The following is a 23,682-nucleotide window of genomic DNA, read 5'->3' on the forward strand; positions in this document are numbered from 1 at the left end:
ATCTCCTCTGAACTGCAAACCTGTTACACTCCATTAAAACATGGGGGACAGTTTCTTCTTTTCCACAGGTTTCACATTGGCCATTATGATGTTTTCCAGTCAAGAAGAGGTCCGATGCTAAGCCCCAGTCACAGTCTCGTTATCAGGCCAGGTAGTTTATGAATATTCACCTTCAAAAAACAAGGAATTCTTTCAATAGCTTCTACTGTCTTTTATAGTAGGTTTAATTTCTAGGTATCAAGCACACCTTGTACTTTTTTCAATTCAACCCTAATTAGATAATAATAATAAAATGTAATAGCTTCTAAATCAGGTAAACTAGAAAGTCAAATCTAAGTTTTTTTTTAGTACTTTTTGTCTCCAGGTATCATACACACTTTTTACTTTTTCAAATTAACCCTTTATAGGTTTTTAATGAATATTCATCTTTAAAAATCTAGGAAGGCGGCAACCCCCGAACCCGGTGGTGGACGCCGGAAGTACGGGATGGCGTAAGGGATAAGGTTTCTTCTGCTTATGGGACTCCTAAGGCCGTTGACAGGTATCGGCAGGCCAAGCACACCGCTTGTGTCACAGAGGCAAAAACCCGGGGCGCTCCCAGGGAAATTCACTGTCACTGTTGTTTGGTCACAGTCTCAATAATCGTGATCAATCATTAAATCGTGATATTTAATCAAAACGGTAAAATTTGACATCCCTGCTCTAAAACAAATAATTGTTTGAATAATCGTGATTACAGTTATGGTTTTAATAACTGTGATTGTCATATTTTTTTCATTAATTGAGCCTTAACGTTACTTTTCACTTGCAGATTTAATAGTGAGACAAACAAAAATCACACCTTTAGCAAAATGGAGAAAGAAATGTGACTATTTTTTGTGTTAAAAGTCAGTCTGCTTTTAATAAGACAAACTCAACTCAAACTGAAATCGTCAGTGTTGAAAGAAAAGCGTTCAATCATCTGTCACGTGGCCCGGCTCGGAAAGTGTTATAATAATGGGCTCTGGCAACATCCAGACAGTTTTCTTCCTTATACGCTGCAAAACGGAAGCGCTGGGCTGAACGTCTGCTCAGGCGCGTTACATGAGAGACACGCAACTTTGTAACACACAATCAAGACGCCAAACCGTTCTATTCAAACAGGCCTGCGAGACTCATCGACACCACATTCAACAGTCCCTAGTTCAAAGGGCACGTTACAGGGTTTATTTGGTGTGTCTGTATCTGTTGTACATATGAACCATAGTTTTACACCGATCGAGCGGCTATATGCAAGGAAAAGTACAAACAAATCTATAGTAAATGACAGGAAGTGACATCACATTAGGGTCCAGCCAGAGTAGATGTATAATTTACACAAAACAACTGTTTTTCACCCTATAAATGTTAATTCAACAAAATAAAGGAGCGCTCATATATTTCTATTTGTCGAATCAAAAAGTGGTTGCTGGGTAATTCACTAGTGTGATGTCATAAATTACAAACAGGAAGTAAAACTATAAACCTAAACCTCTACGGCCAAAACCGTGCAGTAGACACGATTAAAGCGGGCAAAACTATTTAGTATCTTTATGATAAGACTAAGGCAAAAATAGTGACAAAAATCTTTATCTAATTCCTGATAACGATAATCAGACAATATTATTTCAATACAACAGAAATGTGTTTAAATGTGTTAGTTGAGGTTTGAACTTTTTACCATCAACAATAAACTTAATATTCAAATTCAGCCCAACTTAAAAACAACATTGATTTTATATATTTTGCTAACAGAACATGTATTTAACCCAAAGTGGAACGACAACACCACAAGATCACAGGAGTTCACACTATTGCAAATATTTTTTTTTATTTTTATAGAAAACGACCAGTGTATTTACATGAAAAACGACAGAATGAACCCATAATTCACTCCCAAATCTCACAGTATCTCACTTGTTTATTCTTTTCTGTTGTTGTGAATATTAATCCTTCAAAAGAACCCAAAATGAATTTGACAAAGACACCATTGATCGATTGTTCGACTAAAGGTCTACAGCACAACTCAACAGGACACATTTTGACTTTTTTTTTAATACGCTCTGATTTTGAATACAGCCCAAAATGGGTTTGAATATTGAGCAAATGGTTCATGGTTTTGAACCGTCATCATATTTGCAGTGGTTTTCAAAGCAAAGAGTTCAGTTGGATTTAACCAATTATTCAAAATATTACCTCATGACCATAGGTGAGGGAATGTAGATTGACCGGTAAATTGAGAGCTTTGCCTTTCGACTCAGCTCCTTCTTCACCACAACAGACCGCTGCACCGATCCAACTGTCAATCTAACGTTCCCTCTTCCCTCACTCGTGAACAAGACCCCGAGATACTTGAACTCCTCCACTTGGGGCAAGGACTCCCCACCCACCTGGAAAGGGCAAGACACCTTTTTCCGGTTGAGAACCATGGCCTCGGATTTGGAGCTGATTCTCATCCCAGCCGCTTCACACTCGGCTCAAACCGTCCCAGTGCATGTTGCAGGTCCAGGTTTGATGGAGCCATCAGGACAACATCGTCTGCAAACAGCAGAGATGAAATCCTGTGGTCCTCAAACCGAACACCCTCCGACCCCTGACCACAGCCTCCGACCCCTGACTGCGCCTAGAAATTCTGTCCATAAAAACAAAAAACAGAACCTGTGACAAAGGGATGCCCTGGCATCCAACACGCACTGGGAACAGGTCTGACTTACTCCAATGTACACAGCTCCTGCTCCAGTCATACAGGGACCGGACAGCCCTGAGCAAAGGGCCCCGGACCCCGTAGCCCCAGAGCACCCCCCAAAGGACACCCCGAGGGACACGGTTGAAAGCCTTCTCCAGATCCACAAAGCACATGTGGACTGGTTGGGCAAACTCCCATAAACCCTCGAGCACCCGATGGAGAGTCTAGAGCTGGTCCAGTGTTCCACGACCGGGACAAAAACCACTCTGCTCCTCCTGAATCTGAGGTTCGACTATCAGTCGTATTCTCCTCTCCAGTACCCTGGAACAGACCTTACTGAGGAGTGTGATCCCTTTGTAGTTGGAACACACCCTCCGGTCCCCTTTCTTGAACGGAGGGATGACCACTCCGGTCTGCCAGTCCAGAGACACTTTGATGTGTCAGCCAAGACAGTCCTACAACATCCAGAAACTTTAGGTACTCAGGGCAGATCTCATCCACCCCAGGAGCCCTGCCACCAAGGAGTCTGCCAACAACCTCAATGACTTCAGCTTGGGCGATGGACGAGTCAGCCTCAGAGTCTTCAGTCTGCTTCCTCTTCGGAATATGTGATAGTGGGATTACGGAGGTTCTCAATGTATTCCTTCCACCGTCCCGACAACATCCCCAGTCGAGGTCAGCAGGTCTCCACCCGCACCGTAAACGGTGTTGGTGAAGCACTGCTTCCCACTTCTGAGGCGACGGACGGTTTTCCAGAATTTCTTTGGGGGCAACCAGTAGTCCTCCTCCATGATCTCCCCAAACTCCTCTCAGCGACAGCACAAGCTGCGGCTCGTCTGGTCAGCCGATACCTGTCAAAGGCCTCAGGAGTCCTACAAGCCAAAGAGGCCTGATAGGCCTACTTCTTCAGCCTGACAACATCCCTTCCGGTGTCCACCACCGGGTTCGGGCGTTGCCGTACCTGCAGGCACCTGAGACCTTGCGACCACAGCTCTGAGCAGCCGCATCGACGATGGAGGTCACGAAAATGGTCCGCTCTGACTCAATGTCCCCAGCCTCCCCCAAGAAATGGGAGAAGCTGTTCCGAAGGTGTGAGTTGAAGACCCTACTGACAGAGGGCTCCGCAAGACGTTCTCAACAGACCCTCACAATGCGCTTTTGTCTGCACAGCTTCCTCCTCCGCCAGCGGATCCAACTCACCACCAGGTGGTGATCAGTTGACAGCTCTGCTCCTCTCTTCACCCGAGTGTCCAAGACACGTGGCCGGAGGTCAGATGACACGACAACGAAACCGATAATTGATCTCCAGCCTAGGGTGTCCTCATACTTCCCAAATTATTTACCATCCCAGGGGGGAGATAACACATTAAAAAATGGGAGATTGCCCCCCTATGCGGGAGATTTCAAATTTTATCAGAATTAACCGAAAATAACACTAATGAGGCGAGCCACATGACTCATCGGATGCATATTCGTCCCACTTTACGCTTCATAGTATATTTCTATATTAAACAAACCATGTAGTGTAGAACCGGTATTTATTTTCATCAGTCGATTTATCCTTATTGGCGCCGCTATCTTTCTTAACGCTCATGTCGTTCACTATCATGGTGTAGATTTCGGATTAAATTTGACCTGCGTTGAATTCTGGGATGGAAACGCTCAGCAGCGTAATCACAACAAACATGGCGGCGCCCGTGTCCCCCGTATGCTCCCCCCCCCGCTCGCCTTTGCTACCAAAGTAAAGGCTAGTAGAAAAGGTCAATTTTTATTTTTTTAAATAAATATCTCCAAGAGAGTTGGGAAGTATGCGTCCTGGTGCCACGTGCACTGATGGACACCCTTGTGCTTGAACATGGTGTTTGTTATGGACAATATTCTCTGGGACTAGGATTTTAGGTAGTTATTGTTCAGATTTAAATTTAAAAAGGGCAAAATCTGAAGCTTGTTCAGCAAAACATTAATACCTACCGAGTCTCGTTTTCTGAAAAACTTTATCCATTGACTGACAACTATAACTCTAAAAAAAAAAAGATCAATAAAAAGTCTATAAACCAGAATGATTTTGTGTAGTTTAATAAACAAAAATATCAAAGCAAGTAATTACACATTAATTACACCAGCTATGTCTGGGATCAACGTGAAAAGTAAGTTTTGATTAATTCTAAAATAATCTGGATGAAACCTCAATTTAATGCCACTCTGCAAGTTTCAGCCACTCTCAGGTCTCATGTGTCCAAGAGAAGGCCCAGATGTGGATCAAGGCCTCCTCAGAGATCTTTGGGTCCTTAGAGCCGTCTGTGGCGCTGGTCTTTGCTCAGAGTTTAGCGTTCGAAGATTTGACATTCTGAGCACAGTGCTGAGACGTGGGAGACAATGGAAGCCCCTCCCACACATCATTAGCAAGTACATTAAATATGACATAAACACATTTCTAACACAGTTCTTAAGGCAAACTAAACTAAAGCATGATTTATTTACAAGTTTAGATCACACAGTAAACGTTAAGTCAGTTTAAATGTGAAATACAGTCATTAAGGACTTCATCCTGAGAAAGTTTCCATCCAGCAGAACAAGAGGATTTGTTACAGTGGACGATTCCACTTCTCCACAGGGGTCAGGTCCTTGGACCCATTTGGTGTCCTCTGTGTTCTTTATCAGAGGTGTTGACCCAAAGGGGGGGAGGGGGGTGTGGTGAAGACAGTGTTGTTGGTCCATGGGGGATGGGGAACATTCTTCCACCCATCCAACATTTTGCTTTGCTTTCTGCAACAGTGTCTTAATTATGAAAAGGTAATGTCTCTTAAAGGTCTCTATGGACACATATGTCCTACAGAGGCCATTTTGTTCAGAAAGAGCTCTTTGAATAGAAATTTAACGTTAAACATACCGGTCGCATACAATAGTGTCTTGAAGCCATGGGGCGGGAAAAGCCCTGTCCATTCTGACGCTAATCAGGTACTCAGTGATGAGGGAGCTAACATCAGCTAACAAAAGGGTTTTGATAGCCCTTTACAGTTAGGATACAAAGGAGAGTAATCTCAAGTGAAATTGTAAACACCCTTCATAGAGTAGAATAAATATTTGCATTCTCAGACTACATCCACATATTGAGAATGACTCTTGAAGGAGTTGGGAAAAAAAAAAGTGTCCAGATGATGAGCTCATTTATGGTAAAACATGAACATTAGCAGGCGTTTGATATGAAAACACATGCATCTGATAAAAGCCTTAGCCGCTAAGGCTTTTCAACAGTGTGGACTCTCATGTGTTTTATTAAGCTGCCTGAGTGGAAAAATGCCTTCTGACAAACATCACAGCTGTAAGGTTTCTCTCCAGTGTGGACTCTCATGTGTGATGTTAAGTTGCCTGACTGGAAAAAATGCCTTCTGACAAACATCACAGCTGTAAGGTTTCTCTCCAGTGTGGATTCTCATGTGTTTTATTAAGCAGCTTGAGCTTGAAAATGCCTTCTCACAAAAATCACAGCTGTAAGTTTTTTCTCCAGTGTGGATTCTCATGTGTGCTATTAAGTTGCTTGACTGGGAAAATGCCGTCTCACAAACATCACAGCTGTAAGGTTTCTCTCCAGTGTGGATTCTGGTGTGCCTTTTGAGAGCGCTTGCTGTAGAAAAACTGTTTCCACACTGGTCACACTCATTTAGTGTTATTCCTGTGTGGGTTGTGTAGTGATTCGAGAGCTCAGGTGATGTTCTAAAAGCCTTTTCACACTGGTCACACTTAAAAGGTTTCTCTCCAGTGTGGATTCTCATGTGTGATGTTAAGCTGCTTGACTGGGAAAATGCCGTCTCACAAACATTACAGCTGTAAGGTTTTTCTCCAGTGTGGACTCTCATGTGTGATGTTAAGCTGCTTGAGCTTGAAAATGTCTTCTGACAAACATCACAGCTGTAAGGTTTCTCTCCAGTGTGGATTCTCATGTGTTTTTTTAAGTAGCTTGAGCTTGAAAATGCCGTCTCACAAACATCACAGTTGTAAGATTTCTCTCCAGTGTGGATACTAGTGTGTATTTTGAGAGCTCTTGCTGTAGGAAAACTGTTTCCACACTGGTCACACTCGTATGGTTTTTCTCCTGTGTGAGTTCTGTAGTGTTTCTTGAGCGCAGAAGAACAGCTCCATGTCTTTCCACACTGGTCACAGGTGAACCCCATTCTTCTGATGGACTTTTAGATCTGCCATGAACACAGAAAAAGAAGATGTTAAGTAATAATAGGGTTAAATAAATAACTTATACTTTTGTCAATTCCTTATCACCATTGAGAGTGGTGTTGTAATGGAAAAAATAAGTCATTTTCACAAGCTTCAGTGAGTTATGAAACGAACAGAACTTTACTGTTTCTATAAGAATGTGGACAGTATAACAGGCTCTGGCTTTGGGTGGGGACCGACAGCATCAAACAAGTCTAGCCAGAGCTCTGTCATTCAAACATGTTTACATTCAACATTGATTTAATTTAACAATTAAATGTGTTTGTGTGAATGAGGGTAAAGTGGGAGAGTCATGTTTGATCCTTTGTATTTCACATTCTGAGTACTTTTTTTTCCAGAGTTTTTTTGGGCCTGTAGGCTTTGACAGGACAGTGCAGTGGGAAATGGGAATGAGACTGGGGAACGACATGCAGCAAACAGGTGAAAGCCGGACTCAAACTCATGAGGCCGCAGCCCGCCCCACACGGCAGGCGTCTCTCAATGCTCGGGGTTTGAGAGACTCGACTAAAACCAAAGCACATCGTTTTCTTCTTCAAGAGACACACACCAAAAACACTGATGAAAAATGTTGGGGAGACAAAACATATTTTAGTTATGGAACAAATTGGTCAGCAGGAGTCGCAATGCTTCTACACAACATTCCTGGGAAGGTAATTGGCTCTAAAATGGCAGTTTGGGTCACTTGACTGGGCAACAGTTCACACCTGAGAGAACTTCATAAGAAGAAAAAAATGTGTGTTTCCGGTAACTCGACCTGGATTTCAAAATAATGAAAACCAGACCTTAAACATTTTATTGCATATTTACTGGCCGTATGTTTCGAGAATGTCAAATTGTGAGAGCAAACTCAAAAGCTGCGGGGAAAAAAACATTTGTGGGCATCGTAAGCTATGAAAATCACCACACATTTGATTAGTTTTGTTTTACCCACGGGCGCATCCATGTATGCGCCCGTGGGATTTAATCATATAACCATTACATGAGCAAACATATTTCACAAACGTGGTGTGAGTACAGCGCCAGATCAACTCGGGGAACTTGCAGCTGTTCAGAGCAGCGACAAAAAAGTGTGGTTTGTTGCCGTGAGCAAACCAGCAAGAACTCGTCACAGAGCGGTGTTCTGTTGCCTGTGATAGCACGTGTGAACACAATGATTGGGAACATTTGTGGAATTATATATATATATATAAAATAATAATAATAATAATAATAATAATAGAAATCCTGCGCACTGTCTTACTTGCAAATAAAAATGTATTGGTAAAGAGACAACGTTTCGGCAACTGGGCCTTCAAAAAATAGTGATTAATACTATTTTTGACGTATGTGTAATTCATCATGAGGTGTCACTATTTGTCTATCGTTTTGTGATTAAAGGTGCCATAACATGCTTTTTTCACGTTTCGTAGTCTAGTGTAGTCTAGTGTATAATTGGTAATAATAAGGGTTGTGCAACAGCCTTAACAGAATAGTTAAGAAATATCACCCAGACCTTGGACCCCCTCACCAACCCGGAAATGCAAACGGCTTGGTTTGATATTCGCCCCCAACCTTGCGAAGAGCGATCTGGCTCCCCCGCCCAACCCGTGACGTAGTCTCAGAGAGCGTGTGTGCCCCGCCCACCCGTGACGTAGTCTCAGAGAGCGTGTGTGCCCCGCCCACCCGTGACGTAGCCCCACAGCTGTCTGCTCCGCGCTGCGCAGCTCCGCGCGAATGAGTGAGAATCTATCTATCTATCTATCTATCTATCTATCTATCTATCTATCTATCTATCTATCTATCTATCTATCTATAGAGATAGAGATAGAGATAGAGATAGAGATAGAGATAGAGATAGAGATGGGTAAAAAAAAGTCTTATGTCCATCGCGCTCTTATTTCCTGGTTTTTCGTATCGGATAGAACTTCTCTCCGTTTATTTTCCCGGTTGCTGCATCAAGTGCCACATAAACCTTCACCATTGTGATAATAGTAAAGAGTGCGATATCATTAATGACGTTTTGGGCCTCTTTGAGCCGTGTTTCCTCGTAAATCGAAGCAGAAAAACTCCGGAATGAGCTTGAAGGGAGACAGCAGCGCGGAGCCGGGGGGAAGGGGGCGGGAGGCGGCAGGCGGGGGGTGAGGGGGGCTAATGACGCGTGCTTGCCCTTATGACGCGGTCTTGCCCCACCGCCCGTCAGTTTGGAGATTTGTGGAAAGGAGATAGTCTGTACTAAAGCTAAACACTGTGGGAATCAATCAAAAAAACACTCTGGACAAATATGAAGCACAAATAGCAATGTAAGAAGGTTAAAAGCTCTGAAAAGTCGATTTTGCATGTTATGGGACCTTTAACATCTGTGATTGGCCACTCCTATTTTTTAGGCCACTCCTATTTAAACCTCTGTCCCATCCTCAGTTACCCATTTGCCTGACGAAGGCCCAGTTGCCGAAACGTTGCCTCTTTACCAATACATTTTTATTCGAAGGTAAGACAGTGTGCGGGATTTCTTTCCCTAGTACAGTAACATTTTTTTTTAAATGCACAAATGCAGGTTGTTGCAGTTTTTATTTTATTTTTTAACACTTTAACAGTGCACCTTTTTTGAGGTAGCTTGAATAAGAAACAATAGTGCAGAATTTGAATTAAATAAAAAAGCAGCTCAACTTAAAATCCCCAGAAGCATGTAAACAAATAAACAAAGTGTATTAAAATTGCAACAGTGTCATAAAGTAAGGCCATAATGTGCTTTTCAGAACTGCACTCTTAATACTCTTGGGCTTAAATAATAAAACGTATGTTTTTCTTGATGAAATCCATCTGTTTTCGAGTCGAGAGTAGGCCAGGGGCCAGTGTTTGAAGCGACCTACACTCATCCTCGCAGTAGCCACGGTGTCTATCACGCCGTGTTGGGAAAGCAAGTTCTGTACGCAGAGATGGCCAGAATGTGCGACGCAGCGCACACTCCGCACTCCCGTCTCACACATAGCTTTCTTCATATTAGCAGCGCTTGTCACGCAAAATTACACCGACCCGTTGCTTGTCGATGCCCCAGTTATTGAGCATTTTTTCCTTAATCTGTTAAGATGCTCTCTGCTGTGTGGTGTCCGCGAAATTCCCTGGACATGCAGATGATTGATCCATGATGCAAGTTAACTGCCGTAAAGTGTGGGCAGTAAAATGTCATGATCCATTCATGTGTTATACGGAGGAGAGAGACTAATAATAAGCTTGAAATGTATAACGCTGATCAAACAAGTAAGAGTAAAATGTATATCCGATCACTGATCGGGATGCAACATCCGATCAGAAAATAATAAACAATGCTTTAGGTTACATCTGTCATGGAAGAGCAAATCCATGGATGTACGCGTTGCACTAAACAAAGACTGCAGCACAACAGAGGAAGTGAGGGCTTATTACTGATGTCATCAATGCAGTTAAGTTGATGAATCATTTACAAGATTTATTCATTTACAGGAACACGAAAGACCCCCGAGGAGACTTCTCTGTCTTTGAAGAAGAAGGATCTGTCCAAGTGCATCGAGAGTGGACTGTCCATTCAGTGTGTCACATGCACTTATACTGAGACGATACATAGCTTCAGATGACGTCACAACATCCGGGTCACTGCCCCCTCACAAAACCTTGATACCGAGTAAGCTAACTGTCATTCTGATCAATCTCAAAAAGTTGCTCAGTTTTGGGATGTTCAAATCACTGATGCTCCAAATGCTCTGCGTAACCACGTGACACGCGGTAGTTATGGTGTTGTTTCCCCCTCGCAAACTGAATGCCCCCGTTACTAGGTCAAGTGACCCGGATGACGACGTCAGCGTGAAGCTATGTATTGTTGCTGGGACAACGGTAAAAACGTGTATATCTTTCATAAAAAGCAATAAACATGTAAAATAATAGTAGAAACACACTCTCAGTAATTCACTTCACATCCAGCCGAACCGATAAAAAGAGTTCACTTCATTTGTGCTGTTGTTTTACGTTTGTAGCGTTAGCCGACTAGCGTTAGCCGACTAGCGTTTAGCCGACTAGCGTTAGCCGACTAGCGTTAGCCGACTAGCTAACGTCACAAACAAGTTAAAACTATGGCCTAAACGCCGGATATAAGTGAAGGAAACACATTCCTTTACAAATATTATGTCATTCTTCACTCACCTTCGGCTATGTTGAGTTGGAGTCGTTGTAGGTCGCGGGTTTAAGCAGCGAGTCCAGCAGCATGGCAGGCACTAGATCATACACGCCTTACTCACGGAAGTACTTCTTCTTCTTCTTCTTCTTCTTCTAGTATTGTTTATCAGCAGTTGGCACGCAACTAAAGGTGCCACCACCATTACCGCCACCGGCCGGTATGGAGTGTGGGTTGGGAAGGCCCCAACAGTCCTTAAATCCTCCCCATTGATCCTGTTGACTTAAGGTACATAAGGAGTACCTTTACTATAACCTCTTGTGAGATGTTCAGCAATCATTCCTTGATACTAAATCTAATCCCATGTTCACATACTCTCTCTCACAATTTGTCTTTGCTGTTGATATTTCGGGCAATGAATAATGACATGCTCCACTGTCTCTTGGACTCTGCAGCGCTCGCACTCCCCTGTTCAATGTTTCCCTATTATTCTGAGGGTGTCATTCAGCCCTGTGTGTCCCAACCTCAGACACGTCAGAACGTCCTCCTCTCTGCGGCTCTTACTGCTCCACTCTCTTGTTCTCCCCTCTGCTCTCGTTTGTATAATATAGAAAAACCGGCCTTTGAGGCAAGATAAGATAAGATATGCCTTTAATGTCCACACATGGGGAAATGTGGGTGTTACAACACAGTAGATACAGGGGGAAAGGACAGATAACTTATAGGAAGTTAAAAAAAACACTCTTAATAGAAGAACTCTTATAAACAAAAACTATTTTTAACAAAACCTTGTAAACAGGTCCTCTCATATCTTAATAGGGAATGGAGGGAAGAAAAATAAAAATAAAGATAAAATAATAATAATAATAATAATAAATATAGCCGCAAGCGGCAATGATCGGCCCTCGCCACGCTGCCGCCACGCCGCAAGAGGAGGGGGCGCTAACGCGCCCCAATTGTCCTTTTATTACGCCTACTGCTGAATCTGTGACGCTGTCACATCTTCTCCCCTTTGTTTTACCATCAAAAAGCAATTTTATTTTGAATTCTTGGCAAAATGTGCAGCTTTGCCGCACAGACACCGTGACTCTTAGAATAAAAATGTGGATAACTTTTGATGGTCCACCCCTGAAGATGAGTCTCACCAAATTTCAGGTTAATAGGGCTGACGCCCTAAGAGGAGTTTGTGAAAGTCTAAAGTGTAAACATGTTCTGGCGATTTCCCCATTGGAATAACATGGAAGGTTTCGGTCATCGTTACGGCAACGCCATAACAATTATGACATGGGTCTCATTGACTTTTTTGATGGGGCCAAAATTGAGTTGTGTGTCAAATTTCATATAATTTCGCAAAACTAAATATTTAACCTCCATATGAAATCTGTAGGGGGCGCTGTGGCTCCAAATTGATTTATTTCACTTCTAGTAGGTTTAGGGCAAAGAGTTTAACAACTGATTCTAATTTGACGCAATTCGGACTTTATCTGCGCAAACGGCAGAAATGTTAAATTTGGGAGATTTCTGAAATTCTTGCTACAGTTTGCGGCTTCGCCGCACAGAGACCGTGACAGGGTCAATGTCATTTGGATAGCTTTTGATGTCCCACTCCTCAGTAGCATTTTCACCAAATTTCAGCTTTTTAGGGCCAACGCCCTGGGAGGAGTTCGTAAAAGTACGACGTTTGGAAAAACTCCGAAGTCATGTTTAGCCATTTTTGAAGCAATATGGCCGACATTTGGTTGGGCGGACGGCGTTGCCGCAGTAATAGTTTTTACTTCTCTTGTCACCATCTACCTCTGCGCCAAATTTCATGATTCTACGATCAGATTTTTTTTGGGTCATTTCCCATCTCTCAATGCATTTTTGGTACATTTGGGGGCGCTGACGCGCCAATTTTTTTATTTTAGAAAAGGGAAATAGCCAGAATGTAGAGAGGCACGATTTTTAGAGGTGTGCAAATTTTTGTGACTTTTCATCAATGTTCACTGGGTGAAAAATAGGGGGGTTGGTCCCGAGAATAAGAAGAAGAAGAAAGAATAATATTCCGATGCGAAAACAATGTTTCCCATTTTTCAAATATCATAAACTATACATTTTCGGAAAGCGCTCGCGCTTTCCTACCTCATGGTGTGGGTCCCTGGTCACTGACGGGTACTTTCGTTGATTTTGAGTGGGCTCCGCCCACTTTGTGTTTTTTGCCCTCTATACAGTAATAATGTTCAATTTTTGCATTACATGCTTATATGCACGGAACATGCAAGAGATGGGGAACGTATTCGTGAGGTACTTAGCGCAAATGAGTGCTTTATATGGGGATGACGACCGCGTTTAGTGCGCACTTTTGCACGGGCTTCGCCCGTTTACAACGGTAATGTTCCATTTTCCTACTACTAATTAGTATGCACGGGGCGTGCATGAGTGAAGGAGTGCGTTAGTGAGTGTTTGGAAGTGGGCGAGTGCTTCGCGCTCGATTTCGTGCGCACTACGTGTGCACTTTCGCAGCCGTGCTTCGCACGGCCTTAGGAGATTAATAGGCCTCTCGCCAGCTTGTGGCGCTCGGGCCTAATAATAGAAATAAAAGTAGCAGGCATAAGACAAATAATACTAATAATAATGGTAAAGTTCACATTAACACTACTACATTTCTTTCTTCTCAACAAACTCAGATCTACCCCAGGCTCTTTCAGAAACCATGGAGGGACATTAGAGTTTGGAACTGTCGGGCTCACGTTCAGCTGGTTAATTCCTATTTCTTTGAGCTTCACTCTCTCCTATCCACCCAAAGCTGGTGAACTGTGCTTTTTCTTTTTCCTGACATGGTTTTAGTACATTTAGTCCTGGGTGGCTTACACTATGTCCTTGTAAATTAACCCAATATGTTAGAATCATCTGCTCTCTTCTGCTATCTAGAGGCATCTCCCCCTTTTCAACTTGGAGTGCATCTACTGGAGTTGACCTCATCGCCCCACAACACACTCTTAAAGCTTGGTTCTGAACTATATCTAATTTTTTTAGATTACTCCTTGAAGCTGAGCAATATACAATACACCCATAGTCAATCGATGATCTGATCAGAGCCATATATATTACCTTCAGGCATTTCCGGCTAGCTCCCCACTCCCGTCCCCACTCCCGTCCTCTCAAGCACCTCATAATGTTTACAACTTTTTTACACTTCTCTACTGTTTTACTTATATGCACTCCCCATGTCAATATAGTGTCAAACCACAACCCCAAATACTTAAACTCACACTCGTAAAAAACATTGTTTTTGTCTTATTTACAGAAAATCTAAATCCCCACTTAATTGTCCATGTTTCCACTTTATGTTTGGCTTGTTGCAATTTCCCCCCAGTATATTCAATATTTCTACCTCTCTTCCACATTACTCCATCATCTGCAAAAAGAGAGACCCCTATAGGGCCTTCCACATTACAAAATATTTCATTATTCATAATAGAAAACAGCACCGGGCCCACTACACTCCCCTGTGGCGTACCATTTTTGATGTCATACTTTGAGCTAAAATCTTTCCCCACACGCACTGAAATATTCCTACCAAAAAATTCCTAACCCATCCTAACATCTTGCCTCTTATTCCCATCTGATGCAACCTTATAATTAGCCCCTCCCTCCACATCATATCATCAGCTTTTTCAATGTCAAAAAATACTGCAACAACACACTCCTTATTCACTTGGGCTTTTCTAATTTCATGCTCCAAAATAACTGCTGGGTCTATTGTACTCCTGCCTTTCCTAAATCCAGACTGGTGGCTTTTAATCATTTCATTTTTTTCCAAAATATAGCATAGTCTTTCATTGATCATTTTTTCCATTAGTTTCCCTACATGCGATGTCAAGGCTCTAGGTCTATAGCTCACTGCCAAGCTGGGATCCTTACCTGGTTTACAATTTGGTACTATTACTGCCTCCTTCTACTGGTCTGGTAGGAATTCTCCATCCACACTTTATTATACAACTGTAAAATTAAGGCTTTACTTTTTCCACTGAGGTTCTTCAACATACAATAACTTCATCTTTTCATACTTATTTAAAGCGTCATTGAGTTCCTTCATTGTAAATTCAACATTAATTGCACTATCATAGTCACTGATATCATCTAATCTATTGGTGTTATTTCCCACAATCTTTCTTCTTGCTCTCTTTTCCTCTACACTCAGATTTTCCCGACTATTAACTTTTACATATTGCCTAGCTAACAACTCAGCTTTATTTGCATTATCTAGAACTACTTCTTCTCCATTTTTCATCACTGGGTAACTAAAACTTTTATTAATACCAGCCATTCTTTTAATTGTTCCCCAAACCTGACCTACCGATGATTGTCTACCAAGCGTGTCACAGTAACCTCTCCAATACTCTTTCTCCTTTTACCGTTCTTTTTACCATTGCTATTTTCTTTTTATAATCAATATAATTTTGAAAACAATCATTTCTTTTCAATACTTTAAATGCTTTATTCCTCGCTCGAATGGCATTTGTGCATTCTTCAGACCACCAAGGGACAATCTTTCTTTCTTTTCTTTTTTTTTTCTTTTTTTTTTTTTTTTCTTTTTTTGTAAGGCCCAAAATCACAACAACAGTTGCCTCTGAGGGCCACAGGGAGAAATGAATCAACAATGTCTGTGGTGGCGAGGGAGTCAGACAATGTCTGTGGTGGCGAGGGAGTCAGACAATGTCTGTGGTGGCGAGGGACGATGTCCCAGGGTCCTCTGTCCTTAGACTCTCCTTTCGGTTTTGCTTACCTTTGCTCTTCCTTATTGTCTGCTTTGCTGCTCTCACAATCGCAAGACACAAAGAAGTTTACATCCACGTTTACTTTCTCCATTTCATTTTCACAAATGACCCTGAATTTATTCCAGTCTATTCCTTTAAAACACCACCTACTTATTCCTTCCGTGCACTCTCATAATTAAAACTTATCTGTTTTTATTGGGTAGTGATCACTCCTTATCAACGACCCAGGTGCTCATCCCAGCAATATGATGTGCTGATTCTGTTCCATTCCTTGCATTAAATCTAGTTCCACTCCCGTCATTCAAACATACAAGACCCTTCATATCCATTAAATCCTCTATCACCAACCCATTCTCATCATTATGCCCACAACGTACTATGAGCATTAAAATCACCACAACATGTAGATTTGCCCTCAAGATGAACCATAAAATCCTGCAGACCCTCCAGTGTTAAACGCTTAAGATGAGATAAGATATTCCTTTTTTGTCCACACATGGGGAAATTTTGTTGTTGCAACGCAGGTAGATTCAGAGGAAAAGGATAGATAACTTATAGGAAGTTTAAAAAGCACTCTTAATAGAAGAACTCTCCCCCACACTTCTATCACAATGAATTATAATTATTTCCCTTTACTTAAAACTCTATACTGATCCCATTCCTGATAAATATTGCACATCCTCCACCATTTCCTCCTTGCCTATCCCTTCGAACACACTCGTACCCTCTAATAACAAAATCTAATGTTGGCTTTAGCCAGGTTTCTTGAACACAAATGACATCCGGTTTCACCTTACTATCTTGTACATATCCTTTAAATTCCTGTCCATTTGCAATGAGACTCCTGGCATTCCACTGCAGTATAATCAGGTCTTCTCACTTGTTTCTCCTCCTGCCTTACTGTTCCCCTCTAACCTTTTGTTCATTAGCTCCCAAGAGATACCTTTAGCACCCAGGAATTTCTCCGCCCCCTCTACTATCATCTTAGCTTTGTCTGGTTTACGTTTGACTTGTTCAGAGCAATTTATCACATAAGACAAAAATACTACCAAGTCATCAACAGCAAGTACTATACTTGTTCCTCCTCTTTTTGGAACAACACTGGTGTCAGCAGTGTTTCCTCGTTTCTGTATTTGGACCTTCGTTGCAGCTTCTGCATACGAGATGTTATTCAACATTTTTACCTTTTCAATTTGTACAGCTTTCTTTCTTACCTCACATCCACCAAACGTCGCAGTGTGCTGTCCCCCACAATTACAGCACTTAATCTGAGCATTTTCCTCACATTCTTCAATCTTATGTTCACCTCCACATTTTAAACATTTCTGCTTCCCTCTATACACCGCTGCTATGTGGCCATAAAGCTGACACTTGTAGCACCGGAGTGGAGGAGGGACATATTCTCTTACCAGGAAACTCAAACAGCCGACCTTCACTCTCTCAGGAAGCACATCTTTAAATTCCAATAAAACCGACATGCTCTGAATTCTTTGGCCATCACTCCATCTCATCAATCTCTTAACAGAATCCACCCCTGCACCCAAACTGTTTTTAAACTTATCCAGATCTTCATCCAGGGGGATTCCTGTGACTACTCCACGTGCTCCTTTCCTTTCTCCAACAACCTTAAACTCACTTACAGCCATCTTTCCAATGCTACTTTTCTGCATTGCTGAGTTTTTCTGCGCCTCCGAATCACACACAATCAGTAGATTACCATCTCTCAACACTGGCAAATGCTACATCCCCCAATATCTTCTTTATCTCCCTTGACAGCGCCAAGATTCCAATTTTTCCTAACTCACTCTCAGTTTTAAATTGAAGGATTACTTTAGGATTATTCTGCTCTCTCACTACTCTTTTCCGACCCTCCGATCTCCCTTCATCTGGACTGGGCAGAAGAATGAAGCGATACATGAGCATAAGTAACAAACATAGTAGCATAATCAATATACTTCATTCCCCCTGTTGATATCTGAAGGAGATCACAATCAGAACCCATATATAATCAAATAATTCACATAGAACCAAACCATCACTGGTGAGAAAACCGTGCATCAATATAAACATGTCTACTACAGAACTGCAAAACTTTCCCATTGTTCGGCTCACCAGACAACTCTGAAAAATAAAGCACAGCGCAGCACACTAGACAAAGGGAAAGGTTAGAGTAGATAACATTCCTCTTCCTCCGGGAGGACAGCATCTTCCTTTGGCACCAACATATCAACATATACTGACCTCCTCCTGCCTGAGCCACAAAGCCGTCGATCGTTCGTTCCACCAGGTGGGTAAGACACCATGAGGGTCTTGATACAGGGTATGCAGCCATAGCCACACAAGACCAGGATGGCCAGGAAAACGGCGAGGGAGAGTATCACAGACAACATTAACCCTTTCCATTTACCAAAATAATTCATCCATGAATCCCACATGGATGTGTCTACCCCCGAATGCTTTTTCATCTTTCTATTTAGTGTGCGTAATCCGTCAACAACCTGGGTCAAACGGCCCCCTTCGCGTGTGTTATTCGGTATAAAAGTACAACATTGCACCTCCCGTATCATGGCGCAAATCCCGCCTTTCTCTGCCAAGAGCATGTCCAAGGCTATACGATTCTGGAAGGCCATCAGAGAGGTAGCGGCTAGCTGCTCGTGTACAGCAGTGAACCCTTCCTGGGAAAAATTACCCAGTTTCTGAATATTATAATGGATGTAATTAATTCTATCAACGTTTTTATTTATAGTACACCACGGGCAAAAGAATGATTCAAATCCTGCGGCCACTTGATTACTGATTTTATACTCGTCTGGTACACCCCGTGGGACTCCTATGGCATCGACGTAGGTTGGGTCAGCTTCACTCAGCCAGGGAGTGGATTTCCCTACCGATCTCATGGGACGCAGTGGGTTCTCTGCCATCCGGACAGGAGAATCAGCCCACTGCAAAATGTCGTTAGCTGTCATGGGAAACACGACTGCCTGCACAATGAGAGATACTAGGGCACAAGGACCTTCATTCTTGCCGTATAATGCATGGTGAAGCACTTTGCCTCCGCACCACCAATAGAGATCTGCGCGCGTCAGTAGAACGATATCTCTATGTAAGCTATACATTAGCGCGCAGGTCCCTTCCGGGACGTGGCCAAATTTATTTCCACCTCCGGATTTATTAATACTTCCCCTGCCCAGTAAACTCCTAACCGTGGTACAGAGGCTGAGCAGGCATAGTACTCGTTGCAACACGATTTTATTTGGTTACATGAAGCGGAAGGCAGGACATGCGGATCAGCGGTGGCAGACACGCGCGCGACGAAAAAACATCGAAAAACAGACCCAAAAACAACAAGACACTTCCGGCTACCCACAATGCCACCCTCTCTCTTCAAGGGGCCAGCCAGGCAGGTAACAATGTATTTCCGGCAGACTACGCACCACACAGAGCACTGCTGCCTCTCACTGGTGATAGTCCGTTATGACGCTCTGTACACCTGCTGATGCAAAGAGGGGACAAGCAAAGTCTTCACTGACACAGATTTAAACCCCAGATCAAAGAAGTGGGACAAAAGTGATCTCCTCTGAACTGCAAACCTGTTACACTCCATTAAAACATGGGGGACAGTTTCTTCTTTTCCACAGGTTTCACATTGGCCATTATGATGTTTTCCAGTCAAGAAGAGGTCCGATGCTAAGCCCCAGTCACAGTCTCGTTATCAGGACAGGCAGTTTATGAATATTCACCTTCAAAAAACAAGGAATTCTTTCAATAGCTTCTACTGTCTTTTATAGTAGGTTTAATTTCTAGGTATCAAGCACACCTTGTACTTTTTTCAATTCAACCCTAATTAGATAATAATAATACAATTTAATAGCTTCTAAATCAGGTAAACTAGAAAGTCAAATCTAAGTTTTTTTTTAGTACTTTTTGTCTCCAGGTATCATACACACTTTTTACTTTTTCAAATTAACCCTTTATAGGTTTTTAATGAATATTCATCTTTAAAAATCTAGGAAGGCGGCAACCCCCGAATCTGGTGGTGGACGCCGGAAGTACGGGATGGCGTAAGGGATAAGGTTTCTTCTGCTTATGGGACTCCTAAGGCCGTTGACAGGTATCGGCAGGCCAAGCACACCGCTTGTGTCACAGAGGCAAAAACCCGGGGCGCTCCCAGGGAAATTCACTGTCACTGTTGTTTGGTCACAGTCTCAATAATCGTGATCAATCATTAAATCGTGATATTTAATCAAAACGGTAAAATTTGACATCCCTGCTCTAAAACCAATAATTGTTTGAATAATCGTGATTACAGTTATGGTTTTAATAACTGTGATTGTCATTTTTTTTTCAATAATTGAGCCTTAACGTTACTTTTCACTTGCAGATTTAATAGTGAGACAAACAAAAATCACACCTTTAGCAAAATGGAGAAAGAAATGTGACTATTTTTTGTGTTAAAAGTCAGTCTGCTTTTAATAAGACAAACTCAACTCAAACTGAAATCGTCAGTGTTGAAAGAAAAGCGTTCAATCATCTGTCACGTGGCCCGGCTCGGAAAGTGTTATAATAATGGGCTCTGGCAACATCCAGACAGTTTTCTTCCTTATACGCTGCAAAACGGAAGCGCTGGGCTGAACGTCTGCTCAGGCGCGTTACATGAGAGACACGCAACTTTGTAACACACAATCAAGACGCCAAACCGTTCTATTCAAACAGGCCTGCGAGACTCATCGACACCACATTCAACAGTCCCTAGTTCAAAGGGCACGTTACAGGTTTTTATTTGGTGTGTCTGTATCTGTTGTACATATGAACCATAGTTTTACACCGATCGAGCGGCTATATGCAAGGAAAAGTACAAACAAATCTATAGAAAATGACAGGAAGTGACATCACATTAGGGTCCAGCCAGAGTAGATGTATAATTTACACAAAACAACTGTTTTTCACCCTATAAATGTTAATTCAACAAAATAAAGGAGCGCTCATATATTTCTATTTGTCGAATCAAAAAGTGGTTGCTGGGTAATTCACTAGTGTGATGTCATAAATTACAAACAGGAAGTAAAACTATAAACCTAAACCTCTACGGCCAAAACCGTGCAGTAGACACGATTAAAGCGGGCAAAACTATTTAGTATCTTTATGATAAGACTAAGCCAAAAATAGTGACAAAAATCTTTATCTAATTCCTGATAACGATAATCAGACAATATTATTTCAATACAACAGAAATGTGTTTAAATGTGTTAGTTGAGGTTTGAACTTTTTACCATCAACAATAAACTTAATATTCAAATTCAGCCCATCTTAAAAACAACATTGATTTTATATATTTTGCTAACAGAACATGTATTTAACCCAAAGTGGAACGACAACACCACAAGATCACAGGAGTTCACACTATTGCAAATATTTTTTTTTTTTTTTATAGAAAACGACCAGTGTATTTACATGAAAAACGACAGAATGAACCCATAATTCACTCCCAAATCTCACAGTATCTCACTTGTTTATTCTTTTCTGTTGTTGTGAATATTAATCCTTCAAAAGAACCCAAAATGAATTTGACAAAGACACCATTGATCGATTGTTCGACTAAAGGTCTACAGCACAACTCAACAGGACATATTTTGACTTTTTTTTTAATACGCTCTGATTTTGAATACAGCCCAAAATGGGTTTGAATATTGAGCAAATGGTTCATGGTTTTGAACCGTCATCATATTTGCAGTGGTTTTCAAAGCAAAGAGTTCAGTTGGATTTAACCAATTATTCAAAATATTACCTCATGACCATAGGTGAGGGAATGTAGATTGACCGGTAAATTGAGAGCTTTGCCTTTCGACTCAGCTCCTTCTTCACCACAACAGACCGCTGCACCGATCCAACTGTCAATCTAACGTTCCCTCTTCCCTCACTCGTGAACAAGACCCCGAGATACTTGAACTCCTCCACTTGGGGCAAGGACTCCCCACCCACCTGGAAAGGGCAAGACACCTTTTTCCGGTTGAGAACCATGGCCTCGGATTTGGAGCTGATTCTCATCCCAGCCGCTTCACACTCGGCTCAAACCGTCCCAGTGCATGTTGCAGGTCCGGGTTTGATGGAGCCATCAGGACAACATCGTCTGCAAACAGCAGAGATGAAATCCTGTGGTCCCCAAACCCTCCGACCCCTGACTGCGCCTAGAAATTCTGTCCATAAAAACAAAAAACAGAACCTGTGACAAAGGGATGCCCTGGCATCCAACACGCACTGGGAACAGGTCTGACTTACTCCAATGTACACAGCTCCTGCTCCAGTCATACAGGGACCGGACAGCCCTGAGCAAAGGGCCCCGGACCCCGTAGCCCCAGAGCACCCCCCAAAGGACACCCCGAGGGACACGGTTGAAAGCCTTCTCCAGATCCACAAAGCACATGTGGACTGGTTGGGCAAACTCCCAAAAAACCCTCGAGCACCCGATGGAGGGTATAGAGCTGGTCCAGTGTTCCACGACCGGGACAAAAACCACTCTGCAGGTTCGACTATCAGTCGTATTCTCCTCTCCAGTACCCTGGAACAGACCTTACTGAGGAGTGTGATCCCTTTGTAGTTGGAACACACCCTCCGGTCCCCTTTCTTGAACGGAGGGATGACCACTCCGGTCTGCCAGTCCAGAGACACTTTGATGTGTCAGCCAAGACAGTCCTACAACATCCAGAAACTTTAGGTACTCAGGGCAGATCTCATCCACCCCAGGAGCCCTGCCACCAAGGAGTCTGCCAACAACCTCAATGACTTCAGCTTGGGCGATGGACGAGTCAGCCTCAGAGTCTTCAGTCTGCTTCCTCTTCGGAATATGTGATAGTGGGATTACGGAGGTTCTCAATGTATTCCTTCCACCGTCCTGACAACATCCCCAGTCGAGGTCAGCATGTCTCCACCCGCACCGTAAACGGTGTTGGTGAAGCACTGCTTCCCACTTCTGAGGCGACGGACGGTTTTCCAGAATTTCTTTGGGGGCAACCAGTAGTCCTCCTCCATGATCTCTCCAAACTCCTCTCAGCGACAGCACAAGCTGCGGCTCGTCTGGTCAGCCGATACCTGTCAAAGGCCTCAGGAGTCCTACAAGCCAAAGAGGCCTGATAGGCCTACTTCTTCAGCCTGACAACATCCCTTCCGGTGTCCACCACCGGGTTCGGGCGTTACCGTACCTGCAGGCACCTGAGACCTTGCGACCACAGCTCTGAGCAGCCGCATCGACGATGGAGGTCACGAAAATGGTCCGCTCTGACTCAATGTCCCCAGCCTCCCCCAAGAAATGGGAGAAGCTGTTCCGAAGGTGTGAGTTGAAGACCCTACTGACAGAGGGCTCCGCAAGACGTTCTCAACAGACCCTCACAATGCGCTTGTGTCTGCACAGCTTCCTCCTCCGCCAGCGGATCCAACTCACCACCAGGTGGTGATCAGTTGACAGCTCTGCTCCTCTCTTCACCCGAGTGTCCAAGACACGTGGCCGGAGGTCAGATGACACGACAACGAAACCGATAATTGATCTCCAGCCTAGGGTGTCCTCATACTTCCCAAATTATTTACCATCCCAGGGGGGAGATAACACATTAAAAAATGGGAGATTGCCCCCCTATGCGGGAGATTTCAAATTTTATCAGAATTAACCGAAAATAACACTAATGAGGCGAGCCACATGACTCATCGGATGCATATTCGTCCCACTTTACGCTTCATAGTATATTTCTATATTAAACAAACCATGTATTGTAGAACCGGTATTTATTTTCATCAGTCGATTTATCCTTATTGGCGCCGCTATCTTTCTTAACGCTCATGTCGTTCACTATCATGGTGTAGATTTCGGATTAAAT

At 42.9% G+C, this 23,682-nt stretch overlaps 1 pseudogene; it reads right to left on the reverse strand.

The window, feature by feature from the left end:
• Positions 1–5,942: 5,942 nt before the first annotated feature.
• LOC140357023 (uncharacterized) overlaps positions 5,943–23,682 on the reverse strand; it is a 43,705-nt pseudogene continuing 25,965 nt past the window's right edge.

The sequence above is a fragment of the Eucyclogobius newberryi genome, unplaced genomic scaffold (assembly GCF_026437365.1).
Source record: "Eucyclogobius newberryi isolate DKJ021-1_F unplaced genomic scaffold, fEucNew1.0.hap1 SCAF_121, whole genome shotgun sequence".
NCBI classification, from domain to species: Eukaryota; Metazoa; Chordata; class Actinopteri; order Gobiiformes; family Gobiidae; genus Eucyclogobius; species Eucyclogobius newberryi.